We start from the raw sequence: 8,547 nt of genomic DNA, 5'->3' as shown, positions 1-8,547 counted from the left end.
AGAGGAGTAGGCCTGAGCTGGAAGGGCCCCCAATGCCATCTAGTCTAACATAAAGAGGAACCATCCCCCTGCCCCCATAATAATCACAATACTCCACCCTCACCCTTTGTTTGAGGACATCCAATGCAATCTAGGAGCAGCTAGGTGGTGCAGGGGCTAAAGCACTAGACTTGGAATCAGGAAGACTCATCTTCCTGAGTTCAAATCTAGCTTCAGACACTTAATATCTGTGATCCTGGGCAAGTTACTTTACCTTCTTTGCCTCAGTTTCCTCATCTGTCAAATGAGCTGGAGAAGTCAATGACAAACCACTCTGGTATCTCTGCCAAGGAAACCCCAAATGAGATCAGGAAAAATGAGACATGACCGAAACTACTGAACAACAATGCACTAATTAAGCACCTGCTGCATACATGGCTCTGTACAAAGCATTGGAGATATAATGACAAAACAGAACGCAATCCCAGTCTTCAGGAGGCTTAGTGGAGGGGGAGAGGAGGGTAAGCACATCTGTGATCATTTGAGGAGGAAGGAGAGAGCAGTGGGTGGGAGCCTATGACCTCCCCACTCCAGTCTGAACCAGTTCTAATGGACAGGAAGGGTTTTCTTACATTAAGAATGAATTTATCTTGATTTAGGAGTCAATGGCCATAGGAGAAAAAGCAATGGATTTGGAGTCAGAGGGCTTGGGTTCAAGTCTTCTCTCTGCTGTCTCTTATGTGACCTTGAACAATATTCTTGACCTCATTGGGCTTCAGTTTCTTCACCTATAAAGCTGGTCTATGTCAATGGATCTAATTGGGATCCAAGACCCACTTTTAGATTTTGGAAAATCTCTGACAAGTGATAGTAATTATGCTATAAATACTTGCTGTCTTAGAAAACACATGACTGGGTGTTAACCCCTTACAAACATGGGAAAAGCAGACGGCCTCGAGAGTCAGAGAATAGAGTTTACATTGTAGCTCTTGTGCTGACCACCCATGAGAGCTTGGGCAGGTCCCCTGTGTTCTGGGCCACCCCTCTGTAAATGGAAGGGGTCAGACCAGGCACCCTCTGAGCTCTGTGCCTTCCACAGCTCAATGGTCCTGTAGCATGCTTGCTCTGGCTCCCTCTCTCCCAGAGCCACCTTGGGTTTCCTGGGATGACTCTGAGAGGTTGGAGTAGCTCTCCATCATGATCAGCTTGAGCCCCCACCAGCTGTGGCCTCCCTATTGTAAGGATCTATGACTAGCACACCATTTCCACCAATTCCAGCAGTGGATAGAGTGCTGGGCCTGGAATCAGGAAGGTTATCGGTCGGTCATTTAGTCACATCTGACTCTTTGTGACCCCATGGTCTATACTGTCCATGGGGTTTTCTTGGCAAAGATACTGGAGTGGTTTGCCATTTCCTTCTCCAGCAAACAAAGTAAAGTGACTTGCCCAGGGTCACATAGCTAGTAAGTACCTGAGACTAGATTTTCACTCAGACCTTCCTGACCCCAAGACCACTGCTCTATCTACTGTCAGGAAAGACCTGAGTTCAAATCTGACCTCAAACACTTACTAGCTGTGTCACCCTGGGAAAGTCACTTCATCCCTGCCTCAGTTTCCTCACTGGTAAAACGAGGATAACAATAGCACCTATCTCCCAGGGTTGTTGTGAAGATTAAATGAGATAATATTTGTAAAATACTTAGCCTTACTAAGGTACTCATGCTTCTTTCTTTCCTTCTATTTAATATCTTTTAAAAATTTTAATCTTAATAATTTTTACAAAGAGATATTTTCTTCAGAAGTATAGCCAGAACAAAGTACAAGGGTTTTGCCATAGACCCAAGGGAATACTCTTCTGACTTACTGTCTGTGTGACCTTGGGCAAGTCCCTTACCTTCTCTAGGCTTCAGTTTCCTTTCTCTGTTAAAGAAGAGGATCAGGCCAGATCAGAGATATCAAACAGCCTGCATCACAGCTCAACACTCACTCCCAAGTGCCACCCAACCAGATTAAAATGTAGTAAGGAAATATCTAACAAAATAAATAAAAATCCAATAGAACATTCGTAATGTCAATATGCCACCAAAGACCCTTATTATAGTATAGTGGGCTTATTGGCCCCGTTTCTTTTTTTGAGCTTAACACCACTGGCCCAGATAAACCCTAAGGACCCTTCCACCTCTAAAACTATAAGCCTATGGGCACTAAAGCCTCTTTGCAACTTCCACTCTGTGCCCCTGGTTCTCCCCTCTGGAGCCAAGCAGAACATGGATATTCCATCCTCTGTATGACAGCCCATCAAATATGTGAAGACAGCTACCACATTTAAGAAGGTTGATGCATATCCTTCTTGGCCCTTTGATGATCTCAAAGGTCTTGTTCAGCTGGAGAATTTTGATTCTGTTATTCAAAAACTATAGTTAAAAAAAGTCAAATGTGTGTGTGTGTGTGTGTGTGTGTGAGAGAGAGAGAGAGAGAGAGAGAGAGAGAGAGAGAGGGAGAGAGGGAGAGAGAGGGGTTGGGGGGAGAAGTAACTTCCTGAGTTTAGATGGTAATCAGCCTTGTGCCCTGAAGCATGAAGACTGAGCATCCTGGGAATTTCTCTCCTCTTGAGTGAATGGGTATGCATTCCGTCTCAGAGATGGAGGGAGGGGCTGGCTGTCCATTCTGGAAGATTTTTATAGTCTTGGGTGCTCAACTGCTCTAAGCAAGTGTAGTCAGGCTTAAGTTATCAAGCAAATGTTTTTATTTATATATGCAAGTTAGAATTATCTTGCAACACAGCAACTCAAGGGCACAAATGAGGACAGTACAGCTGTTCCATGGAGTTAGCACTTTGCGAGATGATCATGGGGTTGGGTTTTTTTTCTTTTGAAATTTTCCAATTCCTATGCACTACTGGCTTTTCAAGAGATGCCAGAATAGAAAAGTTAGGGCCCTGTGGCCCTGATGCAGTGTGGAAAATGTTTCCCCATGGTGGTAGCCTGTGAATCTGTGGTCATCTCAAGTGAGGGAGCCCCGACCTGCTGCCCCCACTCCCCAACTTTAAGGCAGCTCATTCTACTTTGTTTGGAGGTTTTCTCTGATGTAAAGCCTTTGAAACTCCCACCCACTGTCTTTATTCTTCCTTCTTGGACCAGAGTCTTTGAAATACTTGAAGACAGCCCCCATGGCTGACCCAAGTCTTCTCTCCAGACTAAGCATTCCCAGTTCTTTCAACCAGCTTTCATATGGCATGAACTGAAGGCCATCACCCATCCTGGTTGTGTGGTTCAAAATGTGTTGGCTGGTTTGTTTTCTCCCATACTATTCATGGTCTGTCCTGAATGAGTTCATGGACAGAATATTGGCTATGAAGTCAGAGAATCTGAGATGGAGAGGGAGAAGGGATTCAGAGGCCAACTTCCTCATTTGGCAGGTGAGGAGAATGAGGCCCAGAGAGATGAAGGTGAGTTCTCAGGCGTGCACAGCAAGTGTCTGCAGCAGGGTTCAAATCAACCTTCTGAATTCTAACATCAGAGCTGCCTCTTGGGGGAACTGGTTTGGAGTTTTAGTTGTGGGACTTAATGACTGGGCAACTTTGAACAAGTCATTTTTCCGCCATGGGCTGGACTGCATGATCTCTGAGGTCCTGCCTGTCTAGGTCTAAATCCCATGAGACCTGAGAAATTACTGAAGGGAATTGTCCTGGGGACCACATGAGTGAGATCAGGCACTAGGAAAGCCCTTAGGGGGCACAGAGCCTGGGGCTGAATGGAAACTAGGTGTTGGGGGAGTCTGGCCTTTCCCCAGGGAGGGAAGAGTGGGGACCTAGGGGCCTCCTCGTTGACCTAGCCTCTGGGGTCTTGGATGTTCTATAGATGTGACCTACCTTAAGGCCTTCCACCGTCTGGCCTCAGCCTACCTTTCTAGCCATTTTTTTACACTTTATCCCATTTCATAAATTCTATGTTCCTTCCAATCTATATTGTGAGCTATTTCCTAAACTCAGAAGTCCCACTTCTGGGAATTCACACAAGCCATTCTCTATTCATGGAAATGTCCTCTCTTTTAAACTCCATCTCTCAGAATACTAATCTTCCCATCAGGCTCAGCTCAAGTGATGCATTTGGGGAGCTGTCTTCACTGATCTTCCCCTAGCCCTCTCCCCCTCCCGTCTTCTCTTGTCCTCTCTTTTCTGTCTCTGTCTCTCTCTGTGTTTGTCTCTATCTCTCTGTCTCTCTCCCTCTCTCTCCTTCTCTCTCTTTCTCTCCCTTTCTCTTTCTCTCTCCTTCTCCCTCCCCTTCTCTCCCCTTTTCTCTTTCTGTCTCTCTTCTCTGTCCCTCGTTCTCTCTGTCCCTCTGTCTCTCTCTCTGTCCCTCTTTGTCTCTCTCTCTGTTTCTCCCTCCCATATGTCTCTCTGTGCCTCTGTCTCTCATTTTTCTCACTGACATTTTCCTTCTTACTAAACTTACTTGATACCTTATCTCCCTAATTGGATATAAGCTTCTAGAGGGCAAAGATTGCTCTGTTGTTTTTTCTTTCTATTCCCAGCCTAATACATTGCTGTAGTTCAGGAACAAAGACTCTCTAGTGTTGCCACCCCACCCCAATAATCTACTAGACAGAGAGAGTCCTGGGCCTGAGCTGATCTGTTTAGGGTGAGTACCTCAAACAGACCTCACCCCTTTCCTACCAGGCCAGTCCTGGGACTCCACCAACACCTTCCCTATCAGGAAGGACCAGGGACTGGACATCGGACCTGCCTCAAACCACTTGCTCTCCCCCCACCCTTTCCATCTTTTCCTCCAGGGCTGATAATTAAATCAGTATTACATTTGCTGCTATGAAAAGCAGAAAAATCTACTGCCCTGTGGCTCCACTCCAATAAAATCCTGGTGATTCTGAGTCAAGTTGCTTGGGCAGAAGCCCATTTTCTAACCACCACTCCCTACTCCCTCATACTCATCCATGTCTGATCCATCCCTTTAGCACTCCCATCCTATTCTTCTAGATCCTTCCCCTGAGCCCACTGGAGTCTCTGTTTTATTGTTAACAAATTGCCCCTCATATTAGACCTGTTGTTCAGTCATGTCCGACTTGTCGTGACTCCATTTGGGGTTTTCTTGGCAGAGATCCTGGAGTGGTTTGCCATCTCCTTTCCCAGCTCATTTTCCAGATGAGGAAACTGAGGCAAACAGGGTGAAGTGACTTGCCCAGGGTCATGCAGCTAGTAATTGTCTGAGGCTGGATTTGAATTCACGAAGATGAGTCTTCCTGACTCCAGGCCCAGCGCTCTATCCACTATGGTGCTACCTAGCTGTCCTTGAATAATACATCGTAAGGGTTTGACAAATATTGGTTGAATTATTGAAGCTATATAATTCTTGAAGCATTGTTCCTGACTTTGATTTTCTTATGTGATTTTTGCCAAAGCTGCTACCTACCACCTGCCTGGTACGAGTTTTCTGGCAGGGGTGGGGTTGGGAGGAAAGATTCTTCAAAAACCCTTTGGGGCAGAGTCCAAGATTTGGCAGCCTCCATCCCACCAGGGGCACTACGCTGGCTCTCAAAGCAACAAGTGGGCTTTGAAAATGTGCCTTGTCATTCCCTGCAGAAGGCTGCGCCAGGGCCCCCTCCCTCCTCCAGAAGCCCTGCCCTGCAGGATTTTCAGAATTACAGCACCTCAAAGGCAAACGTCAATCAGCAACAACCCCAGAATAATAAATGAGTCGAGGGAAAGAAACACCCCCTGGCCAGCTCAGCTTTGATTCTTAGGGGACCAGAACTTCAGAAGAGCCAGGAAACTCATTTATTTATATGAAATAGAATGGTTTTCCCCACATGGGTAAGGGTAAGCAGGGCTGACAGTATCACACCCCACCTCCAGGTAGCGGGGTACCCCAGATGGCAGCCTAGTCCCCTCAGGTAAGGGCTCACACTGGGACTGCAGAGGGCTTAGGTCATTTGCCCTACTTACAGCTAACACCTGCTCTCCTACCCTGGCCTGAGTTCTTCTGGACTTAAACTAGGGTTTCTTTTAAATGGAGAAGAATCATCTGCGGAGACTATTTCACAAACTTATCACAAATTTGGTTTACATTTTGTCCCTGCCTGGAGAATTTCCAAATATGATAGGTACAAGTTATGTCTCATTTTCCGTTAAAATTCTCAGCTCCTCTGGTCTGTGTGACCCGTAAGCATGCTCGCATTATTGTCGTTCAGTCATTTCAGCCGTGTCCGACTCTTCATGACCCCATTTGGGGATTTCTTGGCAAAGATACTGGAGTGGTTTGCTATTTCCTTCTCCAGCTCATTTTATAGGTGAGAAAACTGAGGCACACAGCATTAAGTGACTTGCCCAGGGTCACACACCTATTTACCGATGAGGAAACTGAGGCTCACAGGGTGAAGTGACTTGCCCAGGGTCACACAGCTAGTAAGTGTCTGAGACCAGATTTGAACTCAGTACTTCCTGACTCCAGGCCTGGTGCTCAATCTAGTTTAGCATATGTAATTACTGCATGAAATACAAAAAATGGTGAAATACAGGATCTCAACTTCCCCAAGCAGCCTACTGGGATTTGGGGTCAACAAAATCTGTGTCTCAAATCTGGCCTCAGTCACTTGCTAGCTGTGTGACCCTGGGTAAGTCACTTAACCACTGTCTGCCAGTTTCACCATCTCTAAAAGGATAATGACAGCTTTTGCCCAGGGTTGTTGAGAAGATCAAATGAGATCTGCTATGAAGGGCAGAAAAATCTATCGCCATGTGGTTCCACTCCAACAAAATCTTTGTGATTCTGAGTCTTAAACTGCCTGGGCCAGAGGCCCCTTTTCTAATGGCTACTCCCTGTGCCCTCACACCCATGCATGTCAGACCCATCCCTTCTATGTCCCTGTCCCAGTCTTCCAGATCCTTCTACTGGGCCCACTGCAACCTCTGTTTGATTATTAATTTTACATATGTAAAGTATTTTGCAAACCATAAAGTGTTACGTAAACACTAATGATATAATATAGTGTTAACATTTATATATAATGTTAGATCATATGTTATATACTACAGCATAATAGGAATCTAGCCAGTAAACCCCAAGTTAAGTGGGCGGCTTCTGGCCATCAAAATTTACCTTCCTTTGGAGGGGAGAAGGAGAAGGAGAAGGAGGAGGAGGAGAAGGAGAAGGAGAGGGAAAAGGAGAAGGAGAAGGAGAAGGAGAAGGAGAGGGAAAAGGAGAAGGAGAAGGAGAAGGAGGAGGAGGAGGAGAAGGAGAAGGAGAAGGAGAAGGAGAAGGAGAAAGAGAAGGAGAAGGAGAAGGAGAAGGAGAAGGAGAAGGAGAAGGAGAAGGAGAAGGAGAAGGAGAAGGAGAAGGAGAGGGAGAGGGAGAGGGTGAGCCGAGTTATCCAACTAGCTGGGTCCCCTTTCAGGCAGCTCACTCTACTCACAGGTTGTGTTTGTCCTTTGTTCTGGAAGAGGACCATGACATCAGGGAAATGATGACATGACTTGCAGTTGACTTTGATTTGAGTGATTTTTTTTCCTTTTTGCTAATTAAAGAGTCCTATTCACTGAATGTGTGTTACCCCACTCTAAGTGACTACATGAAAAGGCCTTAGTCTAAAAAGTCCAGGGTCTCACATTGCATCCTGGGTCATCTCCAGTCATCCTGATGAATATCTGGTCACTGGACCCAGAGGGCTCTGGAGGAGAAAGTGAGGCTGGTGACCTTGCACAGCCCTCCCTCACTCAAATCAAAGTCAGCTGCAAGTCATGTCATCATTTCCCTGATGTCATGGTCCTTTTTGAAAATGAAGGACAAGCTCTCTTTTGGATCTGCCATCAGCGAGTGGACCCAGTGCCACAACGCAGATTTTTGTGAAGACTTCGATGGGGAAGACCATTGCCCTTGAGGTCAAATTATCCAATACTATTGAAAATGTCAAGGCCAAGATACAAGATAAGGAAGTCCCCCTGATCAACAAAGATTGATTTTTGCAGTCAAGCAACTGGAAGATGGGCGTACTTTGTCTGACTGTAACATTCATAAGGAGTCTAACCTTCATCTTGTTCTGAGACTTCGTGGTGGTGCCAAGAAGAGAAAGAAGTGTTCCACCGCTCCCGAAAAGAACAAGAATGAGAGAAAGAAGGTTAAGCTTGCTGTTCTGAAGAACTATAAGGTTGATGAGAATGGCAAGATTAGCCGCCTTCGATGAGGGTACCCTTCTGATAAATGTGGTGCTGGAGTCTTTATGGCTAGCAATTTTGACACACATTATTGTGGCAAGTGCTACCTGACCTACTGCTTCAACAAGCCAGAAACCAAGTAAATGTATACGTGTTAATAAAAAAAGTCAACTAAAAATGAAAAAAAAAGAGAACGAAGGACAAACACAACACAGCATAATATAATATAATGTTACATATTACAGCATAATATAACATATCCTATAATATATTATATCATATCACATACTGTAATGTTATAATGTAGAATGTCATTATGATTAGCATTTGCATAGCACTTTAAAGTTTACAAAGCACATTATATTGATATCCTTAATATGATAAATTATATATCAGTATAGTAA

The 8,547-nt window shown here is 45.1% G+C and overlaps 1 pseudogene; it reads left to right on the top strand.

Moving 5' to 3' along the window:
* Positions 1 to 5,802: 5,802 nt before the first annotated feature.
* Positions 5,803 to 8,286, top strand: LOC118836417 (annotated as a pseudogene).
* Positions 8,287 to 8,547: the final 261 nt, after the last annotated feature.

Source organism: Trichosurus vulpecula, chromosome 2 (genome assembly GCF_011100635.1).
Source record: "Trichosurus vulpecula isolate mTriVul1 chromosome 2, mTriVul1.pri, whole genome shotgun sequence".
In the NCBI taxonomy this organism is placed as follows: Eukaryota; Metazoa; Chordata; class Mammalia; order Diprotodontia; family Phalangeridae; genus Trichosurus; species Trichosurus vulpecula.
Note: the sequence above shows the minus strand (reverse complement) of the source record. Positions and strands in the feature narration are given on the sequence as shown.